Source organism: Silene latifolia, chromosome 7 (genome assembly GCF_048544455.1).
Source record: "Silene latifolia isolate original U9 population chromosome 7, ASM4854445v1, whole genome shotgun sequence".
Taxonomy (NCBI): Eukaryota; Viridiplantae; Streptophyta; class Magnoliopsida; order Caryophyllales; family Caryophyllaceae; genus Silene; species Silene latifolia.
This window is the reverse complement of record NC_133532.1, coordinates 83,240,613-83,259,974: the sequence shown is the minus strand read 5'-3', so window position 1 is coordinate 83,259,974 and position 19,362 is coordinate 83,240,613. Positions and strand designations below refer to the sequence as shown.

Here is a 19,362-nt window from a genome sequence, read left to right as displayed (position 1 = left end):
CGTCGACCTTGCAAGATTCAAAGATGTCGGACTCTCACGGGTCGCTCGTCACTCAAAATCAGGTACAAGGTGAGTATATATGTGACAGATAGGAAGACGCAAGACACTCACCTAACTCGACCTATAAGAACATGCATGCAGTTAACATGAATAAAGTCTCTACAACCGTACATATGCATTCCAACCATACTAATGACCAAGATACGTGCCGAGGACTTACATTTGGGTTAGTGAGGTAATGGGTAAGAAGGGGCTAAAATGAATTTGGATATGTGGGGTTAATAGCTAGGCTAGCAACAACGGATCCAAATATAGACTGCATCCCAACTTCGTACTCATAATGTAAAGAAGATGAAACGGTGCAAAATTATGCACTAAACTCACAAAACCAAAAGTCGTCAACTCCCCATAAGATATAAATAAGGCATGGGAGTGTGAAACATTGTGCAATTCTCATTCTTTTTTTTTCATTTTGAATTTTTCTGTCTCTTTTCTTTTCGCACTTTTTTTTTTCTTTCTTCTTTTTTTTTTTCGTTCCATTTTTTTTTCACAATTCAACACATTTTTTCTTTCTTTCCCCTCAATTCTTCCACCATCTTCTGAAATCAGATGAAATAACCATATTGCAATAACACATTCCAAGAACTACTCGTTACTAGCTCAGCTAGGGTAGGAAATAATATAGAAAGTAGTTGATAGGACAAAAAGGCAATTTGGCTATGTGAGGCTCATGGGTAGAATGAAATAAGGGGAACTGCCTCTCCTAACACGTGTCACCATCCACAGACCGAATGCATACATGTATTAAGAAGACTAGACTCATGCTTATGCAAATTGATGTTACATGTCTTAAAGAGAGTACTACTCACATCCTAAATGAAACCGGTCATGAATGTCACCAGTTTAATAAGCTCTAACCTCAGAATGTAATGTAGCTTGCCGACATAAAGAATCAAGTCTATTCGTTCAGATAAGAGAGAAACAAAAAACTCGTAGATTATGCACATAAACATGCCAGCTGAATGTCAAGAATATGCCAGGCTCAAGTAAGGATTCAAAGTAGCGTCAATGTTCAAATGTTCCGACTCAATTTAAACATGAAAAGTTTGAAAATTTTTGAATTTTATGATTTTTATATGAATTTTTTTTTTGAATTAATTAAAACAACAATGCATGCAGAAATAAATAAACGTGCAAGCAAAAATGCAAGAAACATGCAGACACTGATATGGATGCATACCTCCCCAAACCAAACCGTACAATGCCCTCATTGTACCAAAAATAGGGAAAGGAATGCAAACTGAAAAGAAAAGGAGAAGTGGAGTCGGAAAACTTACAAAACGTCATATAGCGGGACCTCCCCAAACCGACCATGAACATGGGAGGTCAAAGAAAGTCAAACAGTGGCTTTGTAGACGTAAAACAGCGGCTGGAGGTCAATACTACTCGATCGAGCGCCTGGAACAACTCGATCGAGTGAACCAGTGTATTGGAAGGGCTCGATCGAGTGACAACCCACTCGTTCGAGTAAGCACGGGTAGGGATCTGGTCGATCGAGGACATCATCCCTCGATCGAGTAGCAGCCGCGTCAGAAAGTGCTCGATCGAACACAAAAACCCTTCGATCGAGTACCTTAACCTGCAAAGGACGCATAAAAGCAAGGAAGGCACAAAAATTGTTCATAAAGCAGCGTCTAATGTTTAACGTAAAGCTAAAGAAAAACAAATAAAACAATTAAAACAAATAGTTCAACAAAAGTACAAATAAAACTGTCCGGGCTGCCTCCCGGAGAGCGCTGGTTTAAGAGGTCCCGCACGACCTTTCTGGTATCAAGTAACTGGCGCTTCGAGCTCGTCGAAGCGCAGGACTTCAACGCGGTTGTCTGCTTCACTCGCCTCATGGTAATGCTTCACGTATTGGCCATTCACCTTAAATCTATGACCCTCGGAATCTTCAAGCTCAACGGATCCAAATTTGGTAACAGCTGTCACCGTGTATGGACCACTCCATCTGGACTTCAGCTTGCCAGGAAACAGTCTCAAACGGGCATTAAATAGCAACACCTTCTGCCCCACATGAAACTCCCGAGGTAGGATTCTCTTGTCATGCCATCTCTTCGTCTTTTCCTTGTAAATGCGCGAGCTGTCATAGGCATTAAGCCTAAACTCCTCTAATTCATCTAGCTGCAAAAGACGATTCTGACCACACAATTTAGGATCATAATTAAGCTCACGAATTGCCCACCAGGCCTTACATTCCAGCTCAACAGGTAAGTGACACGATTTCCCATAAACTAACCTTTAAGGTGATGCACCAATTGGTGTCTTAAAGGCAGTTCTATAAGCCCATAATGTGTCATCTAGCTTAAGACTCCAGTCTTTCCGTGATTTAGAAACTACTTTAGCTAAGATCTCTTTCAGCTCACGATTAGAGACCTCTATCTGACCACTAGTTTGGGGATGATACCCCAAACCACGCCGGTGTTGGACACCAACTCTAGACAGTATGGAAGTGAGTTTCTTTTCCTTAAAATGCATCCCCCCATCACTAATGACGACCCTAGGGACACCAAAACGGGGGAATATGATCTTTTTGAACATCTTTATCACGGTCTTACCATCACAATGAGGTGAAGCAATTGCCTCAACCCATTTTGACGCATAGTCTCTGACTACCAAAATGTACTGTTACCTTTACTGGACGGGAACGGTCCTTGGAAGTCAATGCCCCAGACATCGAAAACCTCAACCTCTAGGATGCCGTTTTGTGGCATCTCATGTCTCTTCGAAATATTCCCTGATCGTTGGCATGCATCACAAGCTGAAACAAAAGACTTGGCGTCAGCGAATAAAGAGGGCCAGTAAAAACCAGACTGAAGTACCTTAGCCACGGTGCGCGATGGACCGTGGTGACCACCATATGAAGAGGAGTGACAGCCTTCCAGGACTATTTTGGTCTCCCACTGCGGAATACACCGTCTGTAGAGACCGTCTGCACATTCCTTAAACAAGTAAGGGTCATCCTGAATATCGCTTAGCGTTATACGTAAAACGCTTCTTTTCTTTGATGAGAAAGGTCGGGCGGCAGCTTGCCGACAACGAAGTTAGCTATATCTGCATACCAAGGTTCCTGGTCAACAATAGACGATATAACAGCAATTAAAGTATCGTCAGGAAAAGAATCATCAATAGGTAGAGAATCTTCCCCTTCTTGTCGCATCAGTCGCGACAAGTGATCAGCTACAACGTTCTCAGCTCCTTTCTTGTCCTTAATCTGCAAATCAAACTCCTGAAGGAGGAGTATCCATCTCAGTAGCCGCGGTTTCGCCTCCTTCTTAGCAAGGAGGTGCCTCAAAGCTGCATGGTCAGTAAAAACAGTGACTTCTGACCCAACTAAATAAGTACGAAACTTCTCTAAGGCATAAACTACAGCTAACAGCTCCTTCTCAGTGGTAGTGTACTTCACTTGAGCCTCATCCAGAGTTCGGCTCGCATAGTAAATAGCATTCAAGGCTTTGTCTTTCCTCTGGCCTAGCACCGCTCCTAGTGCATAGTCACTTGCGTCGCACATGATCTCGAACGGCAAGTCCCAGTTGGGAGGCTGTATGATCGGCGCAGAGACTAAGGCCTGCTTTAACCTGTTAAAAGCAGAAAGACAAGCGTCAGTAAACACGAAAGGGGCGTCTTTAAGCAACATCTGTGTAAGTGGTTTAGCAATTTTGGAGAAATCCTTGATAAACCGGCGATAAAAGCCAGCGTGACCAAGGAAGCTCCTCACCCCCTTAACATTAATAGGAGGTGGTAATTGCTGAATCACTTCCACCTTTGCTTTGTCAACTTCTATTCCCCTATCAGAAACTAAGTGCCCTAAGACAACTCCCTCGTTGACCATAAAGTGGCACTTCTCCCAGTTCAGCACAAGATTAACCTCAATACAGCGTTGCAACACTTTCTCAAGGTTAGACAGACAGTCAGAAAAATCACTTCCATATACACTAAAGTCATCCATAAAAACTTCCATGATAGACTCAATATACTCTGAAAATATCCCCATCATACACCTTTGGAAGGTGGAAGGGGCATTGCACAAACCATAAAGCCTTTCTGCGATACGCAAAAACGCCCTTAGGACAGGTAAATGTAGTCTTAGCCTGATCGTCTGGGTGGATAGGGATCTGAAAGAACCCTGAATACCCATCTAAATAGCAGAAAAATTTATGAGAAGCTAACCTTTCTACCATTTGATCAATAAAAGGAAGGGGGAAGTGATCCTTCTTAGTGGCGGCATTCACGGTATCGTAGTCTATGCACATCCAACCAGTCACTACTCGGGTAGGTATTAATTCATTTTTCTCATTCTTAACTACAGTTGTCCCTCCTTTCTTCGGGACTACATGACCGGGCTTACCCATCTAGAATTACCTACAGAATAAATAATACCGCATCCCAGACTTCATTACCTCAGCCATCACAACATCCGCATCTTCTCGGTTCACCCGACGCCGACCCCGCCTGCAAGGTTTGTGATCCTCCTCCGACTCTATCCTGTGCATACAAATATCGGGACTAATCCCCGTGATATCATCCAGTGAATAGCCCATTGCTTTCTGTTTTTTCTTAAGTACTGACTAACAAAGAAGTCACTGATCATCACTAAGCTTAGCACTAACAATGACCGGAATCTTGCTCTCGTATCGTCTAGAAAGGCATATTTAAGATGAGATGGGAGAGACTTACGTTCCGGTACCTTTACCTCAATGGAGCAAAGAGTGCTGATCATTTGTTCCACCTGCTCTCCCTCATGCTCATCTAAATCATCAACAAGCAAATCCAACGCAGCGTCATCGTCCTCGGGCTATCTCGCACACTCATCAAAAAGCATGAGAGCTTCCAGTGGGTCCTTCATAAAAGAACCCGACCAGAAGTCATAAATAGACTCATCAATGATATCGACCGAATAACAAGTGTCCTCTATCATTGGGTGGGCTAAAATCTTGGGCAAACCGAATGTGATAGCGTCATCCCCCTCGCAAGAGTCGACGCCCTTGTCGACATCAATAACGGCCCCACTGTACAAAGGAACAGTCTTCCTAAAATAATTTGGGTCGGGTGTCCTCGCCTATATCCAAAACAATGAAATCTACCGGGATGTAAAGCTTGCCTATTTTCACAGGCACATCCTCCAAGACACCTAAGGGTCTCCTAACAGATCTATCGCCATCCGTAGGGTAATGTTAGTCACCTTGAAGTGACTCATCTTCAATTTTCTTGAGACGGGAAGGGGCATGACACTGACACTGGCACCTAAATCACAGAGGGCCTTATCAATAACCATATTACCTATGACACAGGTAATAGAAAAGCTGCCCGGGTCTTTCATTTTTGGAGGGGCCTTATTTAACAGCAGGTTACTAGACTCTTCCATAAATAAAATTGTCTCAAATTCGCTCAAATTTCTCTTACGCGTCACAATATCCTTCATAAACTTAGCGTAAGTGGGAACCCGAGTAACAAGTTGAAAACGGGACGATTACGGAGGTTCTTCACGATGTCCACGAACTTACCGTACTGTTGCTCGACCCTTGCGTCCTTCAGACGACTTGGGAAAGGTACCCTGGTAGCGATGAGCGGTCCCGCAACCTTTTCTTTACCCTTATCGATGCGTGACGTCTCCACAGCAGGGGAAGATGACACGGTGGCGGTATTAGATACTGAATTAGGAATTCCGCCACTTAATGCACTGGATCGAGTACTTTTACTGGTCGATCGACCAGTTTCTTCTTCAATTTCACTCGATCGACCTGTCTTGACACTCGATCGAGTGTTTTCTTCAGCATAGTTACTCGATCGACCAACTTGGAGTTCTGTACTTCTCGATCGACCGCCACTGTCACTCGATCGAGTGACTGGATGATTAGAACCGCTCGATCGAGTGGATGAGTTGCTCGATCGAGTGGTTACTGCACACGCAGCAAGTATTTCTTGCAGGAACTCGTTCAGATCATCATCTGAGTCATCATTAGCTGCCGAAACCTCGTCTTCTTCATGAGGAGGGTCACTTTGAAAGTTCATTGCACTGACTGGATCGCAAATTGGAAGAAACTTGGCTTAATCCGTCGCGTGTGTCAACTGCGCGACTTGCTCTTTCAATTCCGATATAACCGTATCAGATTTCTGTGACATACTCATCATAATGGATTTCAACTCGGCGATCTCTTCTCTTGCACAGGGAGAGACCGGTCGTGATACTGGCGTAGAAGGGGCAGAGACGCTCTTTATCTCTTCATAAAGCTGAGAAAAAGGAACCCCTTGCTTGTACTTCTTGTAAGCAAGAGCACGCTCTATACTCGCTACACATTCGTAGAGGTCATGTCCTTCCTCGCCACATCTACCACATGGCTCTGTATGCTCTGTAATCGTAGGCATATTGTCAACCAACTTTCGAAGCAACAGCTAATCTGCAAAACTGATCAAAACTTTGCAGAAAATAAGATCAGCCTCAAGGAATAAATTCCTTGAGACGAAAGACAAACTTAATTAAAGCAACAAAATTGCGCCACCTCCCCGGCAACGGCGCCAAAATTTGACACGTCTGTCGCGTACCTGTCAAAAATAACCAACTGGCTCTAACTAACTAATATAGCTAGGGAAGTCGGGTCGAATCCACAGAGAGGTAGGAATTTGTCAACTGAACTTAAGTTCGTCTAAGTAACCAATTTGGGGGTTTATAAAAGGTGATTTCTAAACTAAGAGAATAAGGGAAAGAGAAATAAAAAGAAGGAGTTTAACAGATAAAAGAGAATAGCTAAGACAAACGGTTCACCATAATCATCGGGTCGAGTAATCTAGGTCCCAGGTCAATGCAATACGGTCCAAGGGGTAGCGAACGTCACCTTTCGGTCCTTAATTCACCCTAAAGTGTAAACAGTTTAACTTTCGCCCTCGCTGCAATACTCTATTGTTCGCTACTAGTCTGCCCCTTCCAACCTTTCGGTCCAGGTTAAGGTCCACTAAGAATAAGGGTCTAATTGCGTCGACTCAATTAGGCAATTACAATTATTTGTAGCATTTAAACAACAAAGACGGTACTGACATTAACCTAGTAAATCGATTACTCTCCCTTCAAATCATGGATCCCCTATAGTCTTAGCATAGGAAATTAGCTACTCATAATCGTCGGATTAACAATTACAATAACCAAATAATTAAAACCAAGCATGATGAACAACTATTAAGAGATGATTAAACAATTAATAAGCAAAGGGAAAAAGGAATTAAAGCAGTAAAAATGAGTAAGAAATAAATTAGATTGATAATACCGAATCCGAGTGACAAATATAGAGAATAGAAATCCAAAGAACAGTAACAGGAGTAACAGTCGAAATGTACGTAGTGAAGAGATGGGAGTAACGTGATGTTCTCCTCAGTCTTATACTGCAAAATTGTCTTAAACCTAATCTATGGACTGATTACAAAAGCCCATAAAAGATTAGGCGGAAATAAACCAAAAGCACACGAAAACCCCTCGATCGAGTAGAAAGATTACTCGATCGAGGGCCGAATCACTCAATCGAGGGCCGAATCACTCGATCGAGCCAGGACAACTCTCGATCGAGCGCTGCTTGCTGAACTCCTCGATCGACTCCTTAAACTGGTCGATCGACCAATCTTGAGTGTATAAAGCATTCGATCGAGCAGTAAACCACTCGATCGAGCTACATAGGCACGTCAGGACTTGTATTTCTTCCTTTACTCAGCTCATACGTCCTCCAAGTGCAAGATTCCTAAGCTCCGGCTCCTTATTTCCCATGAATGCGTACAATTGGGATAATTAAGGCTCGATTTAGCTCCTCCTCAGTCAATTCCTGCAAATTACAATAAACGGACCAAAGTAGAATATTCGGGGGCATTTGTAGCCAGATGCTACATAAAAAGCACAGAAATGCGTGTAAAAATGAGGTGAAAACCTTATATAAAAGACACGCATCATTAGGCTCTTCTTCTAAAACCCCAAAAGGATTTTCAAACACTTCGGTAGCTTCTTGGTGATTAACTTCTTCAATCGGTGGAATATCAAGTAAACCCCTTCTTCTTAGAGAATTAAGTCTTCTTGTCGTGGCTTCAATTTCGCGGTTAAGTTGATATATCGGTTGACCTCGTCTTCGTCGCCTACTCATGAAAAAGACCTAAGCACTTGAAAGAAAGGATTAGTAACAAAGGACTTAGTCTAAACTAGAACAAAAACGATTAATATCAAGCCGTGTTCCCCGGCAACGGCGCCAAAAACTTGATGGTCTCAAGTTAAACCTCGCAAGTGCACGATTTTATCGTTGTACACTTAAAAGGGTCGATCCCACAACGAGTAGGTGGAGTACTAATCGTTCTAATTCACCGGTTTAGCTAAGTCGATAAATAACAAAGAGGGTAGTAACAATCTAGCGCTAAACTATCAAATTTAAAGACAAACAACAAGATAAGGTAAAAACAAGCTAAAGATAAAGGAAAGATCAAATAAAGAGAAGGACTAGAACTCGGTCCGACCATAAACATGAGTAATTCCACATACTAATCGTCTCGGCTAATCAAAAGGGGTAGAAAGGTAAGGGGGAGATGGCTCTAACTCGCCTAGAACCTCCCTTCCGGTCTCGCACTAGGACACTAGCTACTCCGACTAACCCCCCTCCCGGGTTCGAAAGTCGGTATCCCTAACTCAAAACCCGACAACCCCAAGAACATGCATTTTCCCAAGGAGGTCGAGTGAATGGTCATGGTCATTAAGCCCTCATCATATTCCGGGTCATCCCACTCCCCCTTCCGGAGGTCGATTTCAAACGCTAGCCTAGAGGCACCCTCCTCGGTTCTCCTTCCGGTCTCAACCTTAGTTGGTGACAAGGGTCGGTCCCCAAATATTCGACTAACAACCTAACCAACTTCCGTTGGTGGACGAGGGTCAAAAGCCGACACTACCCGGAAACCAAACCTTAAGCATGAAAATTCCCCTAGACTACCCTAACCAATTTTCCCCACAAATTAGCCTTGGTGACAATTAGTTAGTGAAATTACCCATATCGGGTCAAACCGAGTCCTAGAAGGAGACTACTCACTAACCATGGTCCTAATTGCAAAATAAACAATAAAGATGGAAACTTTGGTCACAAACATGGTGAGGAGATGAATCTTACTACTAAGCATGCAACAAATCAACAATAATTAAGAGAAGAAGAGATTATTTCTAATAACAAGGTTAACTAATCTAAAAGGCACAATCTTTAACCAAATCAACTCAAAGATTAAGTCTTTGAGGACAACTATCCAAGGATGAACAAATGAAAGAGAATCAAAGCAAAGAGGGACAATGAAAAGGTGAACAATGATGAAATCAACAACAACAAACAAACAACAACAACAATTTTAACATAAACAATCAAATAAACTTGAAGGAAGAACAAAATGTAAACAAATGAAAATAAGGAGAGAAATAATACCAATCAAGAAGCAAGAAAGGAATTATGATAGAATAAATAAGTATAAACTTTCAATCTTCTTCTTACAACCCAAATTCAATCACAAATTAATTGAATTACTAGTCTAATTAAGGAATGATTAGCAAAAGGAGTAGCAAAGTTTTAAACTTGAAAGGGAAATATTCTCAGATCTAGGGTTGTGTGTCAAAAAGGGTTTAAGAGGGGGTATTTATAGGCTTTTACAAGATTAGGAAGAAAAGAGGAAGAAAAGAAGGAAAAGCCCAAATTCTCGTGCTGCTGTGTTTTGCCGGTGCACCGGCAGCCGGTGCTCCTACCGGCAAAACCGTGCAAGGATTTAAAATGTCTGGCATCCGTGTTTTGCGGTGGGCGATTCTTCGGCCTGCCGGCAAAACACCTTCTTCAGGACTTCTTCTTCTTTGTTGATGTGTGAAATGCCGGTTGACCGGCTGCCGGTGCTCCTACCGGCAGCGAGGTCAAGCTTGTATTTCACCAATTTCTTCAATTAATTCCACTTGCTGTGCTTTACCGGTGGGCCGGTTGCCGGCCTGCCGGCAAAGCACCTTCTTCAGCTTTTCTTCAAAACCTTGAGTGATTCTCTGGGGTGTGTTTTGCCGGTGGCTAGACAGGCTGCCGGTCTGCCGGCAAAACACACTCTTCACCATTTCTTCACCTCTTCTTCATGTAAAGGCAATGGGGTGCCTTTCTTGCCCCAATTTCCCTATACTTGGGTCGTTTCCTACAAAAGGATACGCAAGGTAACAAGTACGGGCATTGGGCACAAAATGCAAGGAAAAACACCCGAAACCGACTCGATACGAGTCGGTATGCATCAAAGAAAGAGGGGAATTAGAAGTAAATTAATCGTATATCAAACCTCCCCACACTTAAACCTTACTCGTCCCCGAGTAAGTCCCTAAACCAAATGTACAAAGCATTATTATGATAGATATGGAGAGTGGATGCACAATATAAGCATCACTCAACTAAACTACTACTTTAGCCGATCGAGTATTAGCGCACTCAACGCCCCTTCAACTCACAATTTGACACCCATGAGGGGAGAGTGCCCTATTGCAAGGCAAGTTGGGTCTTGCTACAAAACTTTTGACACATTCATCATGAAAGCACGTAATCAACAAGTAGAATGCATCTAACAAAATGATCCACTTCCCTCATCTAAGTGGCCGAATTTTTCAAATAACTAAACACGGTCTTGGTCGGGAGCACCGTCTCAGAAGTGCCAATTGAGGTGCCATCCCCCTAAATGTGACTAAAGCAACCCTCGTGTGACCAATGCTCAAGAAACAAATTCGAGAGCGGGGAAAGGGGAGAAAGGGCAAGGCCGCCGAGAATTACAAAACCGACACAAGATTCAACCAAAGGACCCATGACTAAGGAGACCAAGGCAACGACATCCTCACGGTTTTCACTCGTCACTCAATGAAAGAACAAGGTGATTTTTGTGACAAAAAGTAACCAAAATCACTCAACTAACTCGACTAGCGAAAACGTGCCCGCAATCTAATGTGTAAGACCGTCCTACGACCGATGAAATGCAAGCAAAGGTAGAATGCACACAAGATGAAGCAAGGGTTAAAACGGGGCTAAGGAGAAGGTCGAAACGGGATTGGTGCAAGCACCGTTTGGACATGTGGGGCTCAAATCAAGAATCGTCGACACATCACATCCCATCTCTTATTGCAACACATGAGACACGTCTATGCCCTAACATAGCAATGATGACCAAAACTATGCAAAAATTTAGAGTATAACTTTAGAGATATGAGAACGTAACATGACTATTGACTTTTGAAGTGGCAATCTTTCATGCTAAGTAGTGTTGTTTCGCGATTAAGGAACTATTATTTTGGTGATCCAAAGTTATGAGTATGTTTAGTAGATTAAAAATGGAGAAGTTGGGTATGATTTTATATGTGATTTATGTCGGAAATTGGGAATATAAGAAGGTGACTTAGCTTGCGTAAGGAGTCTTGAATTGAGTAAGAGGATTGTGTGAGTTAAATTGTGGATAATGAGCTATGTGTGATCTAAGTTGAATATATGTTGAGTGTTTGAAATTATGGATAGTGAATGAAGTTGAGTTGCACACTAAGGAATAGTATTGTTAAGCATAACTTGGTAGCTATTGTTGATTGTTGATTGAGATATATGATGGTGGACTTAGTATTACCAAGCTTCGTTTTCGTGGTTATGAGAGTGAGAGTGTAATATGTGAAGCATGTGGGCTCAATTGTGTCGTTAAGGTATCCTTATTCCTTGTGTTATGTAGTATGGCCGCTTAAGCAAACTGTGTATGCATGGAGTGTGAAAGTAATAGGGTGAAATTTTGGACTATGAACGGTAATATAGATGTTGTTTGTAAAGTTTCCTCCCAATCGTCAGGTGAAACACCAAATCATGACCTTGTCGTAGTACCTAATTGAGTGATGAAATAGGGAAGCTTGGAAACGAGTTTGAGAATGAAAACCTCATGCCCAGGTGACACTCGGCCGAGTGCACCATGTACTCGACCGAGTGGCCTCATATACTCGACCGAGTGGTCTGCTTTGACCCTTGTTTTGTTCATACTCGACCCAAATATTGGGTGTATACCCTTATATAGCGGTTTATGTTAGTTGACTCGTGTTGGGTGAGCATGTGGACCTAACATGACTGATATTTTGCGAATTATTTACGTTTGACCATATTGGGTAGTTTTGCTATTTAAGAGTGAAATTCAAATGAAAGTGGTAATTGACATGTATAATTGGATGACAAGAATGATGTGATAATCTTGTTCGATTTGGTGTTAATTGAGGTGATTTTATTTTCGGAAAATTTACGTGGTATCCTCGAATTTTGTCATTTTGTACGTGGTACCCAACTTTTTAAGTTTGTGCACGTAATATCCTTGAGATTTGCTTTTCAAGCACAACGCGCCCTTTTTATCGTTCTTAAAATTTTCAATTGAGCATAAATCATAAAACAAAAATCAGAATTGACTAATTTTTTTTTTCAAATTGATTATCTTTTCGGGATCTATAAATTGATAAAACGAAAATGGTCATTCAGAAGTTTAACATCGAAAATATGGTTGGTTTGAGATTTCCGTTAAAAAAACCTATAAAATATCAGCCGACAAATTTTTTTTTTCTCAAATCGTAGATTATGAGGAGATAATCATTTTAGGAAAAAATTGGCCGATTCTAAATTTCGGTCTCGGAGTTATGCGCAATTGAATTTTTTCCTAGCGACAAAAAAGCGCATGTTGTGCATGAAAATCAAACATAGAGGGTATCATGTACACAAACTTAAAAATTGGGTACCACGTGCAAAATGGCAAAATTCGAGAGTACCACGTGAATTTTCCCTTTTATTTTTATTGTGTACAAGTAAGATGAAAATGCAAGTTATGTGTCACATAATGGTCATTGCATGATAGTGATTGAGATCTTCCGTACGAGCGGAAGTATTGATGAGGAATTGGAACGGATATGGAAACACGTGTGTGATCACATGGTGGATTTGACGCGGTATATGCGTGGCATGATGTCCAGAAATGGGAATGTTGAATATGGTTGAGTCACATAACGAGAAATTGCATTATTTGAGTGTTTCTTATAGTCCACATATTCATGATTGATGTGCATACATGTGAAAGCATGAAAGTTGACGTGATATAGATATGTAATAATAATCAATTTATACACCGTGATAGATACGTATACTTATAACCGACTTGAGTTGGGAGTGAGTTATGGGATTATAGATTGGTATTGTGGGTTTGACCTGGCGCTTGACCTTTGGGAGGCTTGTAGGTGGGGGGGGGGGCCTTAAAGAGGCTTCTAAATTGGGATTATAGCAATGGCATAAGACTATATGAGACTTGATAATGGAGTTGCAATAGGTAAGAGAGAGTGTTGAACCTCGAACATAGTTATTCGTGGAATTTAGTAACGAGTGTGTATGAGCTCATTTTGAGGTTTGATGGCTGAACTTCGGGTCGAAGTTCTCATTTAGGGGGAGTGGATGTAATAATTCGGAAATTTAGGAAAGAGAGAGTTGCTACTCAGGCCGTGCATGTCCCTCGGGATTCGCAAATCATCAAGCTTCTCTTAGGGTCTTAATCGTCATTTAAGCCCTTAGTAACCCTAATCCTTGTACTTAATTTTAGTATAAATACCCTATTGTACTACCTAGATGATGATCATATCATCAATAAACCTTAGAATCATGTACTAATCTCCTTCTAATCTCTTAATTTATTCTTAATCCAAGGTGTAATACACATTTTTAATATTAATCACATCTTAATATTTCCTTAATCTCTCAATTGTCATTAGTTTTAGTTGGGTAATTAAAAGACTATTTGGGGTTTATTGGAGGATTGGCAACTCTCCATCAATCATCAAGTTTCCTTCTATTATTCTTTGCTTTATATTTGGATCATCTCAAGTTGGTATAATCCCTTTTACCTTTGCTTAATTATTGTTAATTACATTTCTTATTCATCATGTTTTGCTTTGTTAATATAATTGACATCCTTATTAGCATGTTAAACTTGATCATAAGTGAGTAATCTCTTAGCTAGGGTTAATGGGAAATTAGGGGAATCAATCATGGGATTAGATCTATGCTTAATTTAATATGCTTTCATAATTAAATGCTTGCTTATTGTGATTTCAACTTATGCACATGTTATGTTTGATGAAATGCTAGACTATGAAACCTTGCATTTTTTACCTATCTCTTATCTTTTCAATGAGGCTTGTAAGATATAAGCCAACTGAAGCCTTGTTAGACCATGCATAGAGTTGAATAGGAGGAGACTAAGTCGACTTGTAGGTGTTGTATAGTCTTGATCGACTCGGCTGCGGGACGTAAATATTCCTAGGAATTGTAAGATATACACTAACTCGATTCCATCACAACAATAAGTTGCTTGCATCTATTTGAGAACATGTTTGTATGATTTATTTCCATGATTCCCTTATGAACCCATGACACTATAGTGCCCTTAATCAATTGTTTACAAACCTCTTTAATTGCTTTACTTTCTTTTCATTAATTTACATTCGTCTTGTTGATTAGTTTAGACTACATCTCATTTCAACCCAAATTGTGACACCCTAAGACATAACTACTTGCAATTGAAATCTTAAATCGATACCCGTCCCTTGGGATCCGACCTTTGCTTACCACACTACTAAGAGTAGTTTGTAAAGATATAAATATTGTTTTGGTTGAAAGCTTTAACGAGCAATAACGACTACGCTCGACCAAAAATGGCGCCGTTGCCGGGGACGGTTCAATTGATTTGATTTTCGTTTATTGTTTTTAGTTGTCTTTATTTACCTTGGGGAAGTCAATCTCCTCAAGGTTGTTCTAATTGTTTTCTAGTTGTTTGATATTTTGCATGACTAGGAGATCACAAGGTAATTTATTACCTATTGATTCCGAGATTGAAAGGAACTTAACCAACAATAGAAGAGTTGCTAGAGGTACTTCAAGAGTTTTGGATATTGGAGAGATTGTGGTCATTCAACCAAATAACATTGAGTTTGTCAACCCTTTTGCAAGAGAAGGAGAGGATAACCCAATTCCAAACCAACCACAAAATCAACCCACAATGCCTAAATTTTCATCTCATTCCGTACCAACCGAGGAGAACCTACCAAACGGTACTCCTACACCACCACATTTAACCGATAATTTCATTGTCAAATCCGCATTCATACAATTAGTTGAGAGAAGTCAATTTGGAGGGATGCCTAGTGAGGATCCTCATTTACATATGGAGACTTTTTGTGACTATTGTGATGCAATCTCTCAAACCGGAGTTACTCAAGACCAAATCTGATGGGTATTATTTCATTTTTCCTTGATCGGTACCGCAAAGCAATGGTTAAAGAGCCTAGACAAGGCTACCCTTGGTATTGATTCATGGAAGAAGTTAGCACTTGCTTTCTACAAGAAATTCTATCCTCCGGAGAAGACTAATATGTTGAGAGCCCAAATCACCGAGTTCAAACAAAGGGATGAAGAATCATTATATGAAGCATGGGAGAGATTTAAGGACACTTGTCGTTCTTGTCCACACCATAGACTTAGTGAGTGGTTCCTTGTTAAACAGTTTTGGAACGGCTTATATGAAGACTCACGCAATGTTCTTAATATGGGATGCAATGGGCGGTTTACCGAAGTTGATGACAACCAAACATGGACCAAAATCGAAGAGATGGCGGTTCATAATTCCCAATATAGTAGGCCTCGAAAGGCCACTAGAGGAGGAAAGCATGAGGTAGATTCCATCACACAATTGGGTGCTCAACTAAGTGCTCATATCGACACCATCAACTTGAAGTTTGAGAAGGCTATGGCTAAGCTTGATGAAGCTTCCAAATCACCCAAACAACATGTCAATGCTATGATGGCATCATCCTCAATTCCAAATGGAGTATGTGAAAGTTGTGGAACCTTAGGACATGATCAAAACGAATGTAGGGGAACAAATGAACAAGTGAATGCTTTCCAAGCATACAAGAATGGCACCCCTTATTCCAACTATTATAATGAGAATACCAAATTCCATCCAAATCTCTCATACAAGAGCCAAAATGTTCAAAATCCTCAACCAACATACACCCCACCTCCAATGAGAAATTCAACTCAAAGACCCTTTTTCAACCAAAGCCAAGGATATCAAAATCAACCATCTTACAACCAATCCAATAGCCAAAGCTTTGATGTTCAAAAAGCGGTCCTCCAAATGCAAAAGAACCAACAATAATTCTTCACCCAAATGCAAAACGATAGCCAAGTTAAAGAAATCACCATGAACAACATTCTTGCCCACACCAAAATGTTAGAGACTCAAATGACTCAACTAGCATCTTCTAGCTCCCAAAGACAAAAGGGGCAATTACCTCCTCAAAGTAACCCCCCAAGACATAAAACGGTTAGTGCCATCCATTTGAGGAGTGGTACAAGATATGAGGGGCCGAAGAGTTCAATTGATGAAGATATTGTGGGTAATAGTAGCAAGCAAAGAGTTATGGAGAACTCTAAGGAAGTAGAGCCTACTACCAATGAACTTTCAAAGAAGAAAAATGAAGAGAAGGCTAAGGAAATTGAGAAAGAGCCTATTGTGATTAGACTTCCATTCCCAAGTCGCCAAGCTAAGCCTAAGCTTGATGAGCAACTTGGAAAGTTTATGGAAATTGTGAAGAACTTAGAAGTCTCAATCCCATTCACGGAATTGATCAATCATGTTCCGGCTTATGCAAAGTATATGAAGGATATTCTAACCAAGAAGAAATTCATCCGAAAGTTGGAGACTATTGCCTCTATCAAAGTAAGTAGAGCTATTCTTCAAGGGAGTTCCCCTCCAAAGCTCAAAGATCCAGGAAGTTTTTCTATCCCATGTACCATTGGCGACACTACAATCAACAAGGCATTGTGTGATCTTGGATCGGAGCAAGTGTAAGCGTCATGCCATACTCGGTATGTAAGAGACTAGGAGTGGGAGAGCTCAAATGCACCAACATTACCCTTCAAATGGTGGATCGATCGACGAAGATACCTCTAGGGGTATGGGACGATGTGCCCGTGAGAATTGGCAAATTCATCATCCCGGTAGACTTTTGTCATTGTAGACATGGAGGAAAATTCCAACATTCCTATCATCTTAGGAAGACCTTTCTTGCATACCGCCGGGGCGGTAATCGATGTGAAACATGGAGAGCTCACACTTGAAGTAGGGGATGAGACAATTACTTTTAATCTTGACAAAACCATGAGAGCCCCCCGATTACATGAGCCATGCTTCATGGTCAATCACTATAGCCGAGAAAGTGATAGGAAGAAGTTAGAATTTTTACGCAAAGATCAAGCCAAGGGTAACGAAACATCACCCATATGGAAGAAGAAAGAAGATGACATTCAAGTAGCTCTATTCGGAGAGCATGAAATTTTCAACAACGATGAGAGCTTGAATAGCTCACCCATCATGACAAATAATGAAGAAGGCATCATCGGCCATGATAACAAGGAAGGAGAGTTGCTCTTGTCAACACATGAACCACCCTACATAGGGGAGAAAGCAAATGAAGTTTGTGGTCTATGGGACGATGAATTTGAAGGATTGGTCAATCCTTATATTGGAAATGCTATGAGTCTAGACCAAGGCTAGATGGATCCTTGTCAACACTTTGACTCGGACTACAACAATGAAGAAACTGCTGCACAAAAGTCTATGCAAGACCTTTACCATGAGAATGAACAAGCCTTTGACTACTTCTACAAGGTGTTGAGCAACATCAACAACACCTTGACTTTGCCCCCTTGATACCTCTCACAAGAAGGAGAGTTTGGTGGAGTCCTTCCTAAACCACCATTTGTAAATATTCTAACCCCTCTAACTAGCATTTCATTTCCTTTATTGGATTTTTGTCTTTTTGCATTGCATTTTCATGCTTTGTTATAAGATTTTTGACATGAGAGCAAATGAGGGAGGGATTTTTAATGTGTAGTATTTGATCAAGTGTCGGGATGGCACATGCCTAAGCTAAACCAAGCCTTTGTAGTGCAACCCACAACAATTAACAAGGAAAGGAAGAAGGAATGACACGGGAAGATAATCCCCACGAGCAGACCCGAGCTCGTGGGAGCAGAGAGCAAGACGAGCGTCTACAGACTCGATCCGCGAGTCCTGGCTTTGGGACGTGGGAGCTGGGAAGCTTCAAGTGTTAGTAGAAAGTCCTGTAAGAGAATTTGCATGAGCCGAGCTCAAGACGCTCGTCCTCCAACTTCAGGACGCCCGTCCTACTATCGAGCCGTGGGTCCTAGGAGGCTTCAAAATCATGAGATTTTCCTGTAGGAAAATCCGCCCGTCCCAAAGTGAAACGAGCGTCCCACCTAAAAATACGCTCGAGCCGAAGTCAAGCCGCCCGTCCCAGACCTGCTTTGCCCTTTCAGAAATTCCTGTAAGGAAATCCGCGCGTCGTGACCTCAATCTGCCCGTCCAAGACCTGCTACATAGCCTAACATGGGATTTTTCCCTTCTTCCCAATTCATTTTCCCCTTTCAAAACACAAACACAGACATGTTCCCTCACTTCAACCTTCAATCCCCTCATCCAAAAACATTAATTTCTCACCAAAATTCATCACAAACAAATCAAAACTTGCTCAAAACACAATTAAATTACTCCTTCATCAACAAAAGACCATTTAATCATCAATTTCCTCACAAATTGAATCAATTTTCTAGGGTTTGGGGCAAAATTTCGAAAATCCCTAATTGATTGAGGAATTGATTGCAATTTAATAAATCAAGGAGCATTCAGGGAACATCTTGATTTGTTGATATCAAATTGATAAGGAGTATAATATGGCAAGGACTAAAGGCGGAACTAAGGTACCCAAATGTTGGAGTATGTGTCCTCAACAATAGTGCAATCACATGATTTAAAATCATTATTAAATCTCATAATAAGAATACGAAAGGGATGATAAATTAAATAGTCAACTGATCAATATTAATCAGTAACTATTGGCTTGCTAGAGTTTGACGTTACTGTCGTAGGACGGTGGTGGTCAGTTGATCCCTTAAGGTCACACCTATAGGATGATGCCCTTATCTGTAAAGTTAATTAGTTGTATATTGATACGAGTTAATTAATTCCTTAAATAAGAACAATTTATATTTATGAGAGGAAATATGTATCTTATTGTAATGTCATTAAATAAGATTCGATTTAGTGGGTTAATATATTAATTCACTAAATTATGTTGAAGTTTTATAAATATTTCGAGGTAGAGGTAATTAGTTATTTACATTTAAAAGAGGTTGTAAATTTAACTAACTAGCCATTATG

The 19,362-nt window shown here is 40.9% G+C and overlaps 1 non-coding gene across 1 annotated transcript; it reads right to left on the bottom strand.

The window, feature by feature from the left end:
• Window positions 1-15,486: 15,486 nt before the first annotated feature.
• Window positions 15,487-15,594, bottom strand: LOC141593895 (small nucleolar RNA R71). Its single transcript, XR_012521950.1, has one exon. It is a non-coding gene; the product is annotated as a small nucleolar RNA R71 (small nucleolar RNA).
• Window positions 15,595-19,362: the final 3,768 nt, after the last annotated feature.